Below are 16,556 nucleotides of genomic sequence, written 5' to 3'. Positions count from 1 at the left end.
TATTATTTTCTTATAAATTGTTCATTTGCTAGCTAGGTTGTAAATGACCGTTTCTTCCTTTTAGGAGTAGCTAGTTGGAGACTGTCTGCCCCATTCAACCAGACAGTGGTGGCAGTGAATTTGCCCAATTTCCAGTGCGAAATCGATATTTTTAGTTTACTGATTGTACATACAATCGTGATTGTACATGTATGGGCACCTCCAACCAATCATAACAGTTTACTACGCACACAGTGAATTTGCCTCCAGGAGTCTCTAGTGCATGAGACCTGCATGGCAACAGTGGCCTAGTAATACGGGATTGGTGAGTGATTGTCCCATTACGTATTATCGGCAGCTGCGCGACCAATCTCTATTGTCAGTCTGCTCTCTGTACTTCCTGCGTATGCTAACGGGGCAGATTAGACGGGATTGGCACGCTCTGTCGCATTAACCTTCTTCCCCTGACGATCCAGCAACCGGTCTTTGTTGTCCGTCTGCTCACTGTACTTCCTGCGCACGCTAACAGGAGCAGATTAGACGGGATCGCAGGCTGAATTGTCACAGTTATGCATTGCCTTTTTAGCATTCCTTTTATATGATCAACAGATAGAAATAGAGAATTGATTTTGTTACTCTTTAATGTATATGTGTTTTCCTTAACCACTTGAGGACCCACCCTTTACCCCCCCCCTTAAGGACCAGCGCAGTATTCTGTGATCTGTGCTGGGTGGGCTCTGCAGCCCCCAGCACAGATCAGGCAGCACGCAGAGCGATCAGATCGCCCCCCTTTTTTCCCCCCTATGGGGATGGTGTGCAGGGGGGGAATGATCGCTCCTCTTGGCTGGCATGTTGCGGGGGGGGGCACCTCAAAGCCCCCCTCCGCGGCGAAATTCCCCCCCTCCCTCTCCTACCTGTCATCCCCGGTGATCGGGGCTGCACAGGACGCTATCCGTCCTGTGCAGCCAGTGACAGGACGTCCCCTGTCACATGGCGGCGATCCCCGGCCGCTGATTGGCCGGGGATCGCCGATCTGCCTTACGGCGCTGCTGCGCAGCAGCGCCGTACAATGTAAACAAAGCGGATTATTTCCGCTTGTGTTTACATTTAGCCTGCGAGCCGCCATCGGCGGCCCGCAGGCTATTCACGGAGCCCCCCGCCGTGAATTGACAGGAAGCAGCCGCTCGCGCGAGCGGCTGCTTCCTGATTAATTAGCCTGCAGCTGGCGACGCAATACTGCGTCGCTGGTCCTGCAGCTACCACTTTGCCGACGCGCGTTATGAGTGCGCGGTCGGCAAGTGGTTAAACTATTTTTTTCAATGTCACTTGAGTGTAGAGACTCCAAATTTGTGTAGTTATTTCCAATTTGGTGTTATTGGATGTCACAGGAAAAATTGTATGTATTTGGGTTTCGGAAGACTAAAAATGTGAAGCAAGTTTTTTTTTTTTTTTTTTTTTTTTTTTTTTTTTTTTTTTTACCACCATACTTAATTTATACCAGGGCTAAAGGTACAAGACCATTAAATATCCCTCCCAAACCCATCTGGAAAACTAGACCCCCCAACCTATTTGACAAAGGGTATAATTAGGGACTTGACCCTATGACCTTTTCTCCATTTTGATTGGAAAAATTGGGTAAAATTTAAAAATTCATTTTTTTTTCTTCAAACATGCTACTTTGAAAGCATGTAATACGCACATGCTGTTTGGTGACACAAAATACATCCTAAAACTTACTCTTCAACTTCTCCCATGCATGGAGATACCAAATGCCTTGGTCACACTGCTAGAGAACTGAGGGGCCCAGAATCAACGGAATGCATTTTGCATTTTTAAGAACTGAAAATCCAAAGCAGAATTTTTAGCATCATACTTAATTTAAAGCAGTCCAAAGGACCAAGACCCCAAATATAACCTCATCTATAAAACTAGACCCCCCACACAGAGCACAGAGTGCTTCCAGCCCCGGGCGAGAGATCAAGGACACGTGTCACTGGGCAGCGCCTGCGCAGTCATCTAATCAGAGAGAAATCTGCTGCCTACCCATGCACCACAGGCCGATACCCAATTCATTTCATGCTGAAATCAGTCCTGAATCGTCCTTGTGACGCCACATCCGCTGCCCTGCTGTCCCAACGCTGCCCCCCAATGGTCAATGTGCCCCCCCCTTCCTGTGCCTAGTGCACTATACATTACCTTTCCGTGCATGCATGCCACTTATCTGCCGCTGGGTCCGGGATCCATCCTTCATACATGCACCCCACGTGGTTGCTGGCATGCATGTGGTGCGTGTGACATCACACACATGCCCACGTTACTCTGGCAACCACGTGGGCCGCGTGTATGCACAAAGGTTGAATCCCAGAGCAGGCGGGGGCCACGGACAGGTAATGTAAAGGGCACTGGGGGAGGGGCGCATTGAGCATTGGGGGGGACAGCATCGGGGGTTTCATCACTCGTCCTGATATCGCTCCCCGTTACTGCCACGCATTTGACAGACCACGAAGGCCCGACATCTTGCAGCATGTCTGACCGATTTATGTGACCAATTTCGGCATGAAATTGGTCACATCATCTATTGGGCATGCACTTGGCGGTACCGACTTTCATTAGATTATAGTAATCAGACCGGATGGTCGATCAGCCGTCAAGCCGCCTGATGTATGGCCTACCTTATTTTATTTTATTTTATTTCATTTTTTTTTTTTAAGCAGACCTGAACTCAGAACTTCTCTTTTCTCCAAAAGATGAGCAACATCATTATGACTTAAAGGGAACCTAAACTGAGAGGGATATGGATGTTTCCTTTTTAACAATACCAGTTCCTTGTCCTGCTGATCTCTTTAGCTGCAGCAGTGGCTGAATCATACACCTGAAACAAGCATGCAGTTAATCCAGTCTGACTTCAGTCAGAGCACCTGATCTGTATGCCTGTTGAGGGGCTGTGGCTGAAAGTGTTAGAGACACAGGATCGTCAGGAGAGTCAGGCAACTGGTATTATTTTAAAAGGAAAAATCCACATGCTTCTCAGTTTAGGTTCCCTTTAAAAGCTATGTACCCACTTTGCGATTTTCCTGACGACTGGTGATTTTTTTGAGCGCCGGTAGTTTCCCCGATATCGCAACGTGGGTACAGGCGCACGAACACTCAAACGTCAATTAGCGTTGCACCACAATAACGACCGCAACATTGGATCATTAAGATCCCCGACAACACCCATGCAAAGTACCACGATCGCTTGAAGTCTCGTTCGCTCCCGGCATGTAGCGTCGCGTGACGTTGTGCACACTCGCCGATTGGCTGCTCTGCTGCGAGCTGCGGGACCCGGCTGCAGTAAGGAGCCGGGTCCCATAGTATACCGCTGGGAGGAGACGCACACAGATGGATGACCGTGCAGCTTCTTCTCCATTGTTATGATTGCAGTGATCACATGATCACTGTGGTCATGTGACAGGCGGAGGGCATGCAAAGTGGTGATTGGCCACTCTGCTACTACCCACGGGACCCGGCTACAATGTACCGTAGGATATGATCGGCGCGAGGTGGGGACGGCGTATATAAAAGGCACTGCGGCTGAGAACTGACAACCGCGTGCTGTTTATATATGGTGCTGGGTAGTAAAGAGGTTAAAGGCAGCTGTAATTCAGTGTGGACACAGTGCTGTGCACGCATATTACAACTGCCCACTGTGCTCGCGGTGAGGAAGGAAGAGGAGAAGGGGGCGCATGCACACGGCGGAGCGTGGCAGGGGCATGCTGCTGATTTTTTAATTTTTTTTAAAGAATTGGGGGGGCTGCTGGTTGATAACTAGCTAGACATAAGCTCGTGCAGGAAACAGATAAGTTCAAACATTCAAGAATGGTCTGTATGGGATCTAGATAACATTGTCACATATAGTTATCTTGCTTATTTCTTACACATTTCTAGAAGTTTGTTTAACATTCAGTCATTGATTATCATGGATAAATGTGTGCAATGTAGGACACTACTTATTGTTGTACTTGTATGTTGACACAATTTACAGTAGCAAGAAAAGGTATGTGGCATTATATGGATTTCTCCACAAATTAGTCATAAAATGTGATCTGATCTTCATCTAAGTCACAACAACACTTTAAATGTTTCCATGTTTTTATTGAACACACCATGTAAACATTCACAGTGCAGGTGGAAAAAGTATGTGAACCCGTAGAGTCTACGGGACATCTCCAAGAGCTAAGAGTGAGGTGTCAGCCAGCTGGAGTCCAATTAATGAGATGAGATTGGAGGTTTTGGTTACAGTGCCCAGCCCTATAAAAACACACTCCAAGAAGCATTGCCTGATGTGAATGATGCCTTGCACAAAAGAGCTCTGGGAAGACCTACGATTAAGAATTGTTGACTTGCATAAAGCTGGAAAGGGTTATAAAAGTATATCCAAAAGCCTTGCAGTTCATCAGTCCACGGTAAGACAAATTGGGACTGATTCTATTCACTTTTTCTCCCACGTTTTCTCCCAGGTGATCTGTCACATCCTATCAATAAAATGCCTTTTAAGCTACCAGCAAGCAAGAAAATACTCAGAATAATTTTAACAGTACTTTTTTCACCTACATTTTGGTACTTTTCCAATTGCAGAGTGCTGAAAAGTTATTTTAAAAAGATGAAAATTATCTCCTAGGAGAAAAAGTGAATAGAATCGGGCCCATTGTCTATAGAAGGTGAAAGTTCAGCTCTGCTGCTACTCTACCTTAGAGTGGCTGTCCTGTAAAGATGACTGCAAGAGCACGGTGCAGAATGCTCAATGAGGTGAACAAGAATCCTAGAGTGTCAGCTTAAGACTTACAGAAGTCTCTGGCATATGCTAACATCCATGCTAGTGAATCTATGATACGTAAAACACTAAACAAGAATGAAGTTAATGGGAGGATACCAAAGAAGAAGCCATTGCTGTCCAAAAAAAACATTGCTTCATGTTTAAAGTTTGAAAAAGAGCACCTGGATTTTCCACAGCAGTACTGGCAAAATATGCTGTGGACAGATGAAACCAAAGTTGAGTTGTTTGGAAGAAACACAACATTATGTGAGGAGAAAAAGAAGCACAGCACACCAACATCAAAACTTCATCCCAACTGTGAAGTATGGTGGTGCAGGCATCATGGTTTGGGGCTGCTTTGCTGCATCAGGGCCTGGACGGATTGCTATCATCGAAGGAAAGATGAATTCCAAAGTTTATCAAGACATTTTGCAGGAGAACTTAAAGAGAATCTGTATTGTTAAAATTGCACAAAAGTAAACATACCAGTGCGTTAGGGGACATCTCCTATTCCCCTCTGTCACAATTTCGCCGCTCCTCGCCGCATTAAAAGTGGTTAAAAACAGTTTTTAAAAGTTTGTTTATAAACAAACAAAATGGCCACCAAAACAGGAAGTAGGTAGATGTACAGTATGTCCACACATAGAAAATACATCCATACACAAGCAGGCTGTATACAGCCTTCCTTTTGAATCTCAAGAGATCATTTGTGTGTTTCTTTCTCCCTGCAGTTCTCATGCACTGAAGTTTCAGGCTGCTCTTTTTTCTCCTGCAAACAGCTTTGCCCTTGTCTGTAATTCTTCAGTATGTGAAAGCCCAGCCAGCTCAGAGGACGATTTATCCAGCTTGTAAAAGATAAGAGAGAAGAGAGAAGCTGCTCTAATCTAAATAATACACAGGCAGTGTGCATAGAGGGGCCTGGAAGGGGGAGTTCATAGCAGAACCACAACACTAAAGAACTTGGCAGCCTTCCAGACACAGGCCGACAAGTCTGACAGGGGAAAGATACATTGATTTATTACAGAGACTGTGATAGCAGAAAGTGCTGCAGTAAGCCAGAGCACATTAGAATAGCTTTTGGAACTTGTAGGATGATAAAAAACAGGATGCAATTTTTGTTACGGAGTCTCTTTAAGGCCATCTGTCCACCAGCTGAAGCTCAGCAGAAGATGGGTGTTGCAACAGGACAACAACCCCAAAGCCTAGAAGTAAATAAACAACAGAATGGCTTAAACAGAAGAAAAAACGCCTTCCGGAGTGGCCCAGTCAGAGTTCTGATCTCAACCCGATTGAGATGCTGTGTCATGATCTCAAGAAAGTGATTTACACCAGACATCCCAAGAATTTTGCTGAACTGAAACCATTCTGTAAAGAGGAATAGCCAAGAATTACTCCTGACCGTTGTGCGTGTCTGATCTGCAACTACAGGAAACGTTTGTGTGAAGTTATTGCTGCCAAATGAGGTTCAACCAGTTATTAAATCCTGGGGTTCGCATACTTTTTCCACCTGCAATATTAATGTTTACATAGTGTGTTCAATAAAAACATGGAAACATTTCATTATTTGTGTGATATTAGTTTAAGCAAACTGTGATTATCTATTGTTGTGACTTAGATGAAGATCAGATCACATTTTATGACCGATTTGTGCAGAAATCCTTATATAAAGGGCTCACATACTTTCTTGCTGCTTTATTTAGTCGCAGGATATTATGCATACATTATGTAACGTTGCTGTATATGTTTTGTGAGACATACATTTATTTTATATTTATCTACTTTACACCATATTCTATGATATTTCTTTCTGTGTTTGGCTTTTATTTCATGTGGTGTTTGTTGTTGGTTACAGCTTTACACTGTGAATCTGGTTGACAGTTTTTACATTTTTCATCTTTCACAGCACAGGGTTCCTTTTGTAATTGTGCTTTGCTAATGCATTGTTTTTTTTAGTCTGTCTTGAGCTCACACCCATTTCAGTTCTGCACTGGTGTTCTATTCTATCTCATCCTTTTATAGAACATAATCTTGACCTTGCTCATCCATTTCTCATACCTAATGCATTAACTATTGTTGCATCTTAAAGAGGAACTCCAGTTAAAGTAATGTATTTTAAAAAAAAAGTGCTTCATTTTTACAATAATCATGTATAAATGATTTAGTCAGTGTTTGTCCATTGTAAAATCTTTCCTCTCCCTGATTTACAGTCTGACAATTATCACGTGGCGACATTTTTACTTTTGGCAGGTGATGTCAGGGGGAGGAGATGCTGCTTTTTTTTTTTCAAAACAGCTGTTATTTCCCACAATGCAACAAGGCTCCCACAATGTGATGTCAGAACCATGGTCCTGACATCACACTGTGGGAGGGGTTTCACCACAATATCAGCCATACTGAGAGAGCCCTCTGGTGATCCGTTTGTGAAAAGGAAAAGAGTTTTCATGCAAAAGGGGGTATCAGCTACTGATTGGGATGAACAGGTACAGACTAACCAGCAAGCTCATGGTGAACCAGAACTCATTGGAGTGTGTGAGGAGCTACAATGGTCCTAAAAGCCCCTTACTAAAATACTAAGGAAAACAAAAGTTTGCTTTCTTAAAACAGAAAGAATTTGTGATAATTCAGGTTGGAGAGAGCTTGAGATGTCTCCCAGTGCATCACTGCTGAATATATGCAAATTAACCATTGTTGCCCTCAGAAGCTAAACACACCTCCAGAACCGCTGGAATGCAATGATGTGTCAGCTTGTTAATTTGTACAGAGCCATAATAATCCAACATGCATACAGACTGTTTCGGATTGTTTGATCCTCATCAGTGCATGGCATGGATTAATTTGGCTAATCCATGCCATGCACTGATGAGGATCAAACAATTCGAAACAGTTGTATGCATGTTGGATTATTATGGCTCTGTACAAATTAACAAGCTGACACTTCATTGCATTCCAGCGGTTCTGGAGGGGTGTTTAGCTTCTAAGGGCAACAATGGTTAATTTGCATATATTCAGCAGTGATGCACTGGGAGAAATCTCAAGCTCACTCCAACCTGAATTATCGCAAATTCTTTCTGTTTTAAGAAAGCAAACTTTTGATTGGGATGAAGTTCAATTCAGATTGGTGACATCACCAACTGTTTTGATACAATTGTTGGGTGTTATGGCATATTGATGGTTAATTCTAAGGGCGGCTTTAAACCATTGAGACTTTAATTCATGAGATGGTGTATGTGCTGGTGGGCAATTTTTCCTCAATTAAAGCGGTCTAACAGCCAGCATTTCAACTTTGCTTTAAAAGATTGCTTACAGCTTAGAAACTATTATGCCAGATTTTTTTTAAAGCAGAAATTCACTGAATGGGTTAAACATGACATTTTAGTTTTGCATTTAGCTAGAAATCCGCATCCATGCTGAGCTTTAGATACAAATGTATCTTTGTTTGGAATGCAAATAGACTTCTAAAAAGCCTGTCTGGGAAGCCCTCTGTGCTCTCTCAGAGAGGTGGTTGTTTATTTACATTGTAAATAGATACATTTGTATCTAAACCTCAGCAGGGAAGCAGATTTCTAGCTAAATGCAACACTAAAATGTCATGTTTAACCCATTCAGTGAATTTCTGCTTAAAAAAAATCTGGCATAATAGTTTCTAAGCTGTAAGCAATCTTTTAAAGCAAAGTTGAAATGCTGGGTGTTAGACACCTTCAAGAAGATTAATTGTACTTTGGCTATCATTCATAAAAGTGTTGTCGGTAAAGTAAATCTATGCGGGAAAACACCGCTGGCGGTATTTTAGACTTCTGGCTGGTCATTCATAAAAATGTATACAGTTGCGATAGCAGTGCGGAGATTCCCCGAATTAGGCTGGCGGTAGGCAGGCGGTAACCTTGCGGAAGCACAGGAAGCTGCCGAGTTGATACATTTCTCCGTGTTCCGCTCTACTGCAGCTGCCCGGGAGGTCTGTATCTCCATTCACTTACATTGTTATCGCCACATCAGAGGGAGCAGTACTTCCCGACCTCACACCGCTTGCGGTAATCTTTATGAATTAACATTTTGTTAAATTTTTTACTATAATCGCCGCACAAGGCGGTGATTTATCGCTCTGCTTGGTAATGTCAGGTTTTCATGCGGAAAGAGCCTTTATGAATGCAGATTTTGCTAAGTGTTCGGTAAACTCAGCTGTTTTAAGCATTTCAGCATGCGGAAATGCTTTATGAATGATAGCCTTTACCTAAATCCAGAGGAAGAACAGGCCTCGGTAAAAAGTATATTCATGGCACTATCACGGATTCACCATCCTCCCACTAGGAATCATAGCTGTTAATGCCCTTCCAAGTAAAAAAAGCATCCAGGCCCTTTTTAAAAGCAAATATACAATATGTGATAACTACTTCCTGTGGAAAGATATTGTATATTTTTGGCTTAAAGAGACTCTGTAACATTAAAAAAGAGCCCCTGGGGGGGTACTTACCTCAGGAGGGGGAAGCCTCTGGATCCTGTTTAGGCTTCCCCTCTCCTTTTCCGTCCCACGGTGGCAGCGTTGGATCCCCCCCCCCCCCCCCAAAAAGAACCACAGTCGACAAATTGTTGTGCTATGGCGCAGTAGCACCTTCAATATTTACCTTCCCGGCTCCAGCGCAGGAACAGTAGCAGCTCCCCAATAGGCTAAGGCGGAAATAGCTGAGCCTTATCGGGTCCGCTGTACTGCACGGGTGATTATTTCCACCTTGGTCTGAGCCTGTACTGGAGCTGGGAAGGTAAATATTTACACGGCCGCCTTTCGAGGACCTCTAGTGCTCCCCCTCCCAAGGTAAATACCCCCAGGGACACTTTTTATGTTACAGTCTCTTTAACCATTTTTTTTAACAGTGTTTGTTTGACCTCCCTCCCCCCTAAATTGTCCCTCGACTGCGATCCTTACAATACACTACCCATACATAGGCATCAGCCTATGTATGGGATCAAGATGGGAGCCGTTGCTAGGGACAGCTAAGTGACAGATCTGTCCCCTGTACAGTGCCGTACACTTAAATATTAGCCATTTTTTAATTAACTCCTCCTGCCAGCTCCGATCGCAGCTGGCATGCTGTTCACGAGAACCACCATGAGGCCAATCGGCATTAGGCGGTCTCAGGAGAGCTACAGTGGTTAAAGGACATCCAAGATGAAATGTTAATTAGATCTACTTATCTGGGGCTTCTTCTATCCACCAGCAGTCTATCTGGTCCCTCAATATAGTTCTGCACAGGATTTCTTGCCTGGGGAGCTAAATAGGTCAGAAGCAGCCCTGAGAATCCCCCCATGAGGAAATGTACTAGTCTAAAACCTGCCAGTAAGGGAGTCAGAACCATCAGAATATGACATGACTGAAAGTGATAAATACATAGGAAGTACAGTGCATTTACACTAGGGCAAATTTATTTGTACATGTGTGTTTTTAATGTTGGTTTTTCACCATAGTACTCCTTGGACTTACGGTATGTTATCCAGTATTCCCAAGTCCTTCTCCTAATCTGATGTCACCAGGTCACCAGCTGTTTCTTATTTGGGTTTTATTGATCTATGCCATTTACATGGCGAAAATTGATGACCTTACATTGATCCATATTACATTTCTTCTGGCATTTACCTGCCTGTATAGCCTTGATAAAAATATCCTTTTGTGGTATAACACTATCCTGCTAAAGTTTGACAAATTCTACATATTATTGTATTATTTGTGAAGATAACATTGCTCTTTATACTGTCGACTTTAATGCATTAAACCGAACTGGACCCAATGCTGACCCTTGCAGGACCCCTCTGCTAAATAATACATTACCATTTAGAGTATGAATTGTTTGCCTTCTGTCCCTTAACTGATTCTCTATTCACGTTCTTACATTTTCTCCTAGTGCTTGTACCCTCCGCTTTTGCATTAGGCTATTGTGTGGAACAATGTCAAAAGCTTTTGCAAAGTTCAAGTGGTTTTTAGTCTGTTGCTTTTCCAATATCTGCCTTTATCACATCACATCACAAATGCTGAGCATGTTTGTTAGACGAGACCTATTTTTAGTAAGCCCCAAGTTGATTATGTGAAATGAGGTTATTCTGTGCTATCTAATTTTGTACAGCATCCCTTAGGATACCTTCCAACTGCTTATACACCACTGATGTTAAGCTTACAGCAGGAAAGCATCCGTTTTACCCCAATCATTTGAAACGTAACCACGTAAAAGGTAGTAAAAATAAGACATAGCAGCTTATTAATAACTAAGCGCAAGTTATTTAATAGGTAGGGGTGGATGTCATGTGAGAGGGGTTTCTTAAAGGAACACTATCAATTAAAACAACTTTTTTTTTAAAGAAGAGCTGTCAGCCATACTATCTTAGAAAAAAAAACCTCATATAGAAGTAGATAAATACTTGCTCTACCTACATAAGCTATGTTTTGCAGTGTCCATGTTTGGATTTTAGTGATTTTTCTATAGTAAAAAAAGAGAAAATACTTCTTAGGATTCTCAGTTTTAACTGTGTCTGTTTTAAAGCCAATCCTGATGTCATTTCCTCCCTTACTCTCCTCTGCCTTATTGTGTATGCATTGCCTGCCCACCTCCCAGTCTTCAGGCCCTCCCACCCAGCTTTGCAATAGAAAGTTCATTGTCTCAGCATGAGAAATATTGGCCAGTCGGAGAGGAGCAGAAGTGTAGGACTGGGGAAACAGGAGGCAAAGAGGCTTTAGCCAATTAGGCTGCATTAGAAAAGTCTGAGGGGAAAGTAGAGAAGCAAGAAAGGACAACCCAGCATGCCCTGCAACTTCCTTTGTGCGTAAATGTACCCAATAAGAGTCAGGTAAACTGGGGAATGATCATTTATCATTATTATTGATTTTATACCCGACAGTTACAATTTAATACTCTATATTAGGGTACACTTTACCACTAATGTTATGGGGCACTTTTATTTATTCCCCCAGTTCTCTCTCCCTGTCTCTCTGGTTTAAAATCATCATTCATTCCTCACACAGCTCACAAATCTATTTCACTGTGTAATAACAGCATGCGGGAGAATCTGAGGAGGCGGCTGATCTGAAGAGGTAACCGATAGCTAGATGTGCTGTAATATTGCTATAATATAAATAGCAGTCATTAAGATATGTATACACTACTTCTGGCTGACTGGCTGCTTGTGATGTTATGCTGGGAATACACGATGAGACAGGTGCGCCGGATCGAGCCGCTGGCTCGATCCCGGCGCGTCCCTGCCGGCGCCTGGATCGATCCCCGCTCGTCCCCGCGGGACGCTCCTTATCTTCCGCTCGATCCCTCGCTATTGTCCGCCCGCGGGGTATCGATCCAGCGGGTCATCGGACCTGTCGGAAATTATCAATCGAGCCATCAGCGGCTCGATTGATAAGGAGAAAAAAGCCGTGTATGCCCAGCATTACACTCCTGGCTGCATCTACTTCCTAGTCTGCTGTGTGCTGTCCATGCTGGGAGGAAGAGACGTACTGATAAAGATCCTGATAATGCCTTTGTAATCAGTCAGAGAAGGGAAGACCGTATACACACATTGCTCTAATCTTAAGGCGCCTACACATGCTGGACTTTTCCAAACTACGAGTCGTCAGACCCGCCCGCAGGGCTGACGTTCTGACGACAGTTGCACGTGAGAACAAGCTGTTGTCATACCGATAAGATGGATTTTGACTGATCTGCTCGGCGGATCAGTCAAAACCAGTCTTATCAGTCGGACGACAGCTTGTACTCACGTGCAACTTTCGTCAGAACGACAGCCCCGCGGGTGGGTCTGACGACCCGTAGTTTGGAAAAGTCTGGCGTATATACGCGCCTTAAAAGAGAGCCCGAGGTGGGCTTGTAAAATTTAAAGAAAAAATGATGCTACTTGATCCGGAGGGTTGAGCGGATTAGGTAGCCGCCAAAACCAACGCTGTCTGACACTTCTGTGGGCCGCACTGGCCCCCTTTACAACCTCTGGGTCACGACGCGAGAAGGAGAGAGAGCTCTCTCTCCCAGCCGTGTGCAGGGAGGCAGGGGTGCGACAGGGGGCGTGGGCAGTGAGAGAGATGCCCAATGGCAGCTCGGGAAAGCCTACAGTAATGCCCCTAGTGAGCGTTTTGAACAGGCAATCCCTCTCCTCTATTTACCCTTTGAGATAGCGACAAATATTGTTGCTAATTTCGTCAGGCTATAGAGACGTGACGGTGGGGGGGGGGGCAGAGAGCGGCGGTGTGGGGACACAGAGGCATGTAATGATGCAGAGAATATGCCTCTGTGGGGGAATCTGCCCCCCAAGGGGTTATATTTAAGCCCTTACCACCATCTGAATAAGATACTTTCAGCAAGGTGATTAATAAACAATACAATGAGGAGTTGATAGCAGCCCCCCTGCGCAGGAACATGGTCAAGTCCTGCAGAACCCAACACTTTTTGTATCGAAGACCGACGAGATGATTTTACAGCAGAGAGGCAGAGCTGTGAGAAGAAAGAAATTGCTCCTAGTACAGTACTTGTAGTAATGTGTGCCCTAACATACAGCATTAAAAAAAAGTTGTTTTAATTGATAGAGTTCCTTTAATTATCTGGATATTATGTAGCTGTAATAAGATGTGCTTACAACCCCATGCGAGGCTGTATAAAATATAATTAAAAACAGAATGCATTGATTTGCAAACTATCCAATTACCGGCAGTACACAATAGAATAATATTGTGTATATATATATATATAATATATAAAATGCACAGTGGGATGCGAAAGTTTGGGCAACTTTGTTAATTGGTTCACACGATGGCCAGGGGCCCCGGACCTCTCTTATCAGTCTGACGAGAGGTCCGGGGCCCCTGGCCATCATGTGAACCAATCGTGTGTTTTTAAACGTTTTCTTTCAGCTCTAGGACATGGTCGGACAGGTGAGCGGTTAGGGAGGGACCCCTGTGGGAGGAATGCCTGCACGGGGCGGTCCTGCTAGCGACGCAATGTTGCGATGGCGTCCAACTGAAGCCTCCCACCTGAATGCTAATGGCTGCTAGATGTGGTATGGCAGGTAAAGGGTGTATGACAGTGCATCCTGATTGGCTGACGAGCACCTGCTGACCAATTTCAAATGTAGCTGGATGCATGTACTGCTGTGTTCTATTGCTTGTGTGCGTTGCATTCAACTTTGTTAATTGTCATGATTTTCCTGTATAAATAGTTGGTTGTTACGATAAAAAATGTCAGTTAACCTCCCTAGCGGTAAGCACGAGTGTAACTCGTCCAGTAAAAAAATGCTGAAATTGGTAAGGACGAGCTACACTCGTCCTTGCAGCCAGGGAGATTTCTAGCTTATCTCCTCCACTGGCTCCACTTTTTTTTACTTACAAGGGATTCCCTAAGACTTCTGGATGCCTGCCAGCACACTGTGGGCAGCGATCAATGCCACCCAAAGTGTGACAACAGGCATTCAGCCGTCCTGGGGAAGCCCTTATGTGATCAGGAGCCAGCAGAAAAGAGAAGCTGCAGATGTATACCCCCTCCCTTCTCCCTCGTCTATGCATTGAATCCCCCTGCGCTCTCACCCCGTCTGTGGCATTCTCCTTCCTTCTTCCCCCTGTCTGCAGCCAGCATGTTCCCTTTTGTGCAGTGATCCCTGGCACTTTGTCCCCCACCCTCCACCCCTTCCCTCTGTGTAACAATCCCTGGCCCTGCACTGTAAATACTTATGGAGCCTCTGGAGCCTATCTGTCCCACGATCACACCTCATCTCTGCAGCTGCAGGGCCAGTCTTCTCTGTTCGGGACACAGTGATTCGGCTTGATGATGTCACCAAGCTGTCACTGTGTCCCGAACAGAGAAGACTGGCCCTGCAGCTGCAGAGATGAGGTGTGATCGTGGGACAGATAGGCTCCAGAGGCTCCATAAGGGCCCGTTTCTACTACTAAGTGATGCGAATGTGGCTACCTAGCCGCATCGCATCACTTCCGCCGCCGAACGGGCTAGGTCTTTCACCACTCCTCCGCGCGCACGCCCGCTGCGCGCACACACGCCCGCCCCTTCTGGCCCCGTCCTCCCTTAGCTCTTCTCAGCCTCTGCGTCCCTCCCAGTAGCGCAAAACACGGGACACACACAGGAAGTGAGGGATGGGACACAGAGACACCGATATATATATATATATATATATATATATATATATATAAATATTTTTTCTGAAGATTATACGTACCATATTTTCCGGCGTCTAAGATGATCCCCCAACTTTTCCAGTTAAAATATAGAATTTCCACCGCAAAACAAATACAAATTTTAAAAACATCATGTACTGGTACTATGTATGAACAGATACTGGTGCTGTACTGTATGTGGTACCCAGTATAGAACAGTATACAGGTGATTCATTGGTTGGATTGGTCAACTCTCCCTAAGCAGATTGGTCAGCTCTACCTTTCTCCCTGTTTATCAGAGCGGTATCTAAGAATAGATTGCGCTCTGCCCATAAAACGCCTCTTTCACCAGTCTGGCCTGCCCTTGTATCCTATTTACCTCCTTCTCTGCCTCTCAGATCTCGCACATGTGCGCCTGCGCCGTTTCACTACAGTCCAAAGCAGCGAGATCTGAGAGGCGGTAACAGGATAGGGCAGGCCAGAAGGGTGGAAGAGGCGTCTTTTATGGGCACAACGCAATCTCTTTCTTTCATACCCTGGGTGTCCCAGACCTTGCAGCGTGAGCGGAGAGCTCCCCTCCAGCATATGCGGTGACCGCCAAATCTCCAGCAACCGGTAATTAAACATCAGGATGACGCATACACGCATCAGCATCGCCTAAATATCAGCATGTCGAGTACGCACATCGCATATCAGCATCGCATATCACCCAGCATCAATGACACCCGCGTATAAGATGACCCCCGAGTTTTCAGAAAATTTTCAAAGGTTAATATATTATACTCCAGAAAATACAGATTTTGGTTTTAATGGCAGCGATAAAGTTGTAACAGGAGAATGTTTGTCACTGTGTTGTATTATCTCTTTTGAATAGACACCGGAAAAATGTGGGCACTAAGGAAATAATTATTGTTGTTTTGAAAATGAAATGCTGTTCCTTGCAAATAATATATTTTGATTCAAATTTATGTCAGAATCACTTTCACATGAAGCAAGCATGCGGCCAGCAAAGTCTCACTTTAGTTGAAGCACTTGATATGCATATGCATTGATATGCGTACTATTTCCGGGTTTGTGGATTAAAGGGAACCCGAAGTGTAAGAGGATATGGAGCCTGACATGTTTTCCTTTTAAATAATGCACATTGCGTGACTGTCTTGTTGATCCTCTGCCTCTAATACTTTAAGCTATAGACCCTAAATAAGTATGCAGATTAGATGTCTGCATGCTTGTTTCAGGTGTGTGATTTAGATCCTACTGATGTGAAAGATCTGCAGGTCTGCCACGCAGCTGGTATTGTTTAAAAGGAAATAAATATGGCAGCTTCCATAAATATCACGCCTCAATTTCCTTTTAAAGTGCTGAAAGTATGGGATCATGACGGACAAGCAATGGGCATAGTTGAAAAGAAGATAAGTATGGAAGCTTCCATATCCCTCTCGCTACAGGGTCACTTCAAGTTGCCTTGCTGCTTTCTTCCTATGGAGATAAGCCTTTGGGTGATTTTTCTCAAGGATACATGCAGTTTCGTGCTAGTAAATCTCTTTAACTAATTTAGTGGCTGGTAGAAGATAATACACGTAATTCATCTTACCATTTCGTGTGTGGTTTTTCCATCCCAGGCTGCACTTGGCAATCTCATAA

The 16,556-nt window shown here is 44.2% G+C and overlaps 1 protein-coding gene across 2 annotated transcripts in view; it reads left to right on the top strand.

Annotated features, from left to right (window-relative positions):
* The window catches only part of TULP4 (TUB like protein 4), a 218,142-nt gene that overhangs the window by 122,965 nt on the left and 78,621 nt on the right, over positions 1 to 16,556 (top strand). The window lies entirely within an intron of this gene.

This window comes from Hyperolius riggenbachi, chromosome 4 (genome assembly GCF_040937935.1).
Source record: "Hyperolius riggenbachi isolate aHypRig1 chromosome 4, aHypRig1.pri, whole genome shotgun sequence".
Lineage (NCBI taxonomy): Eukaryota > Metazoa > Chordata > Amphibia > Anura > Hyperoliidae > Hyperolius > Hyperolius riggenbachi.
Note: the sequence above shows the minus strand (reverse complement) of the source record. Positions and strands in the feature narration are given on the sequence as shown.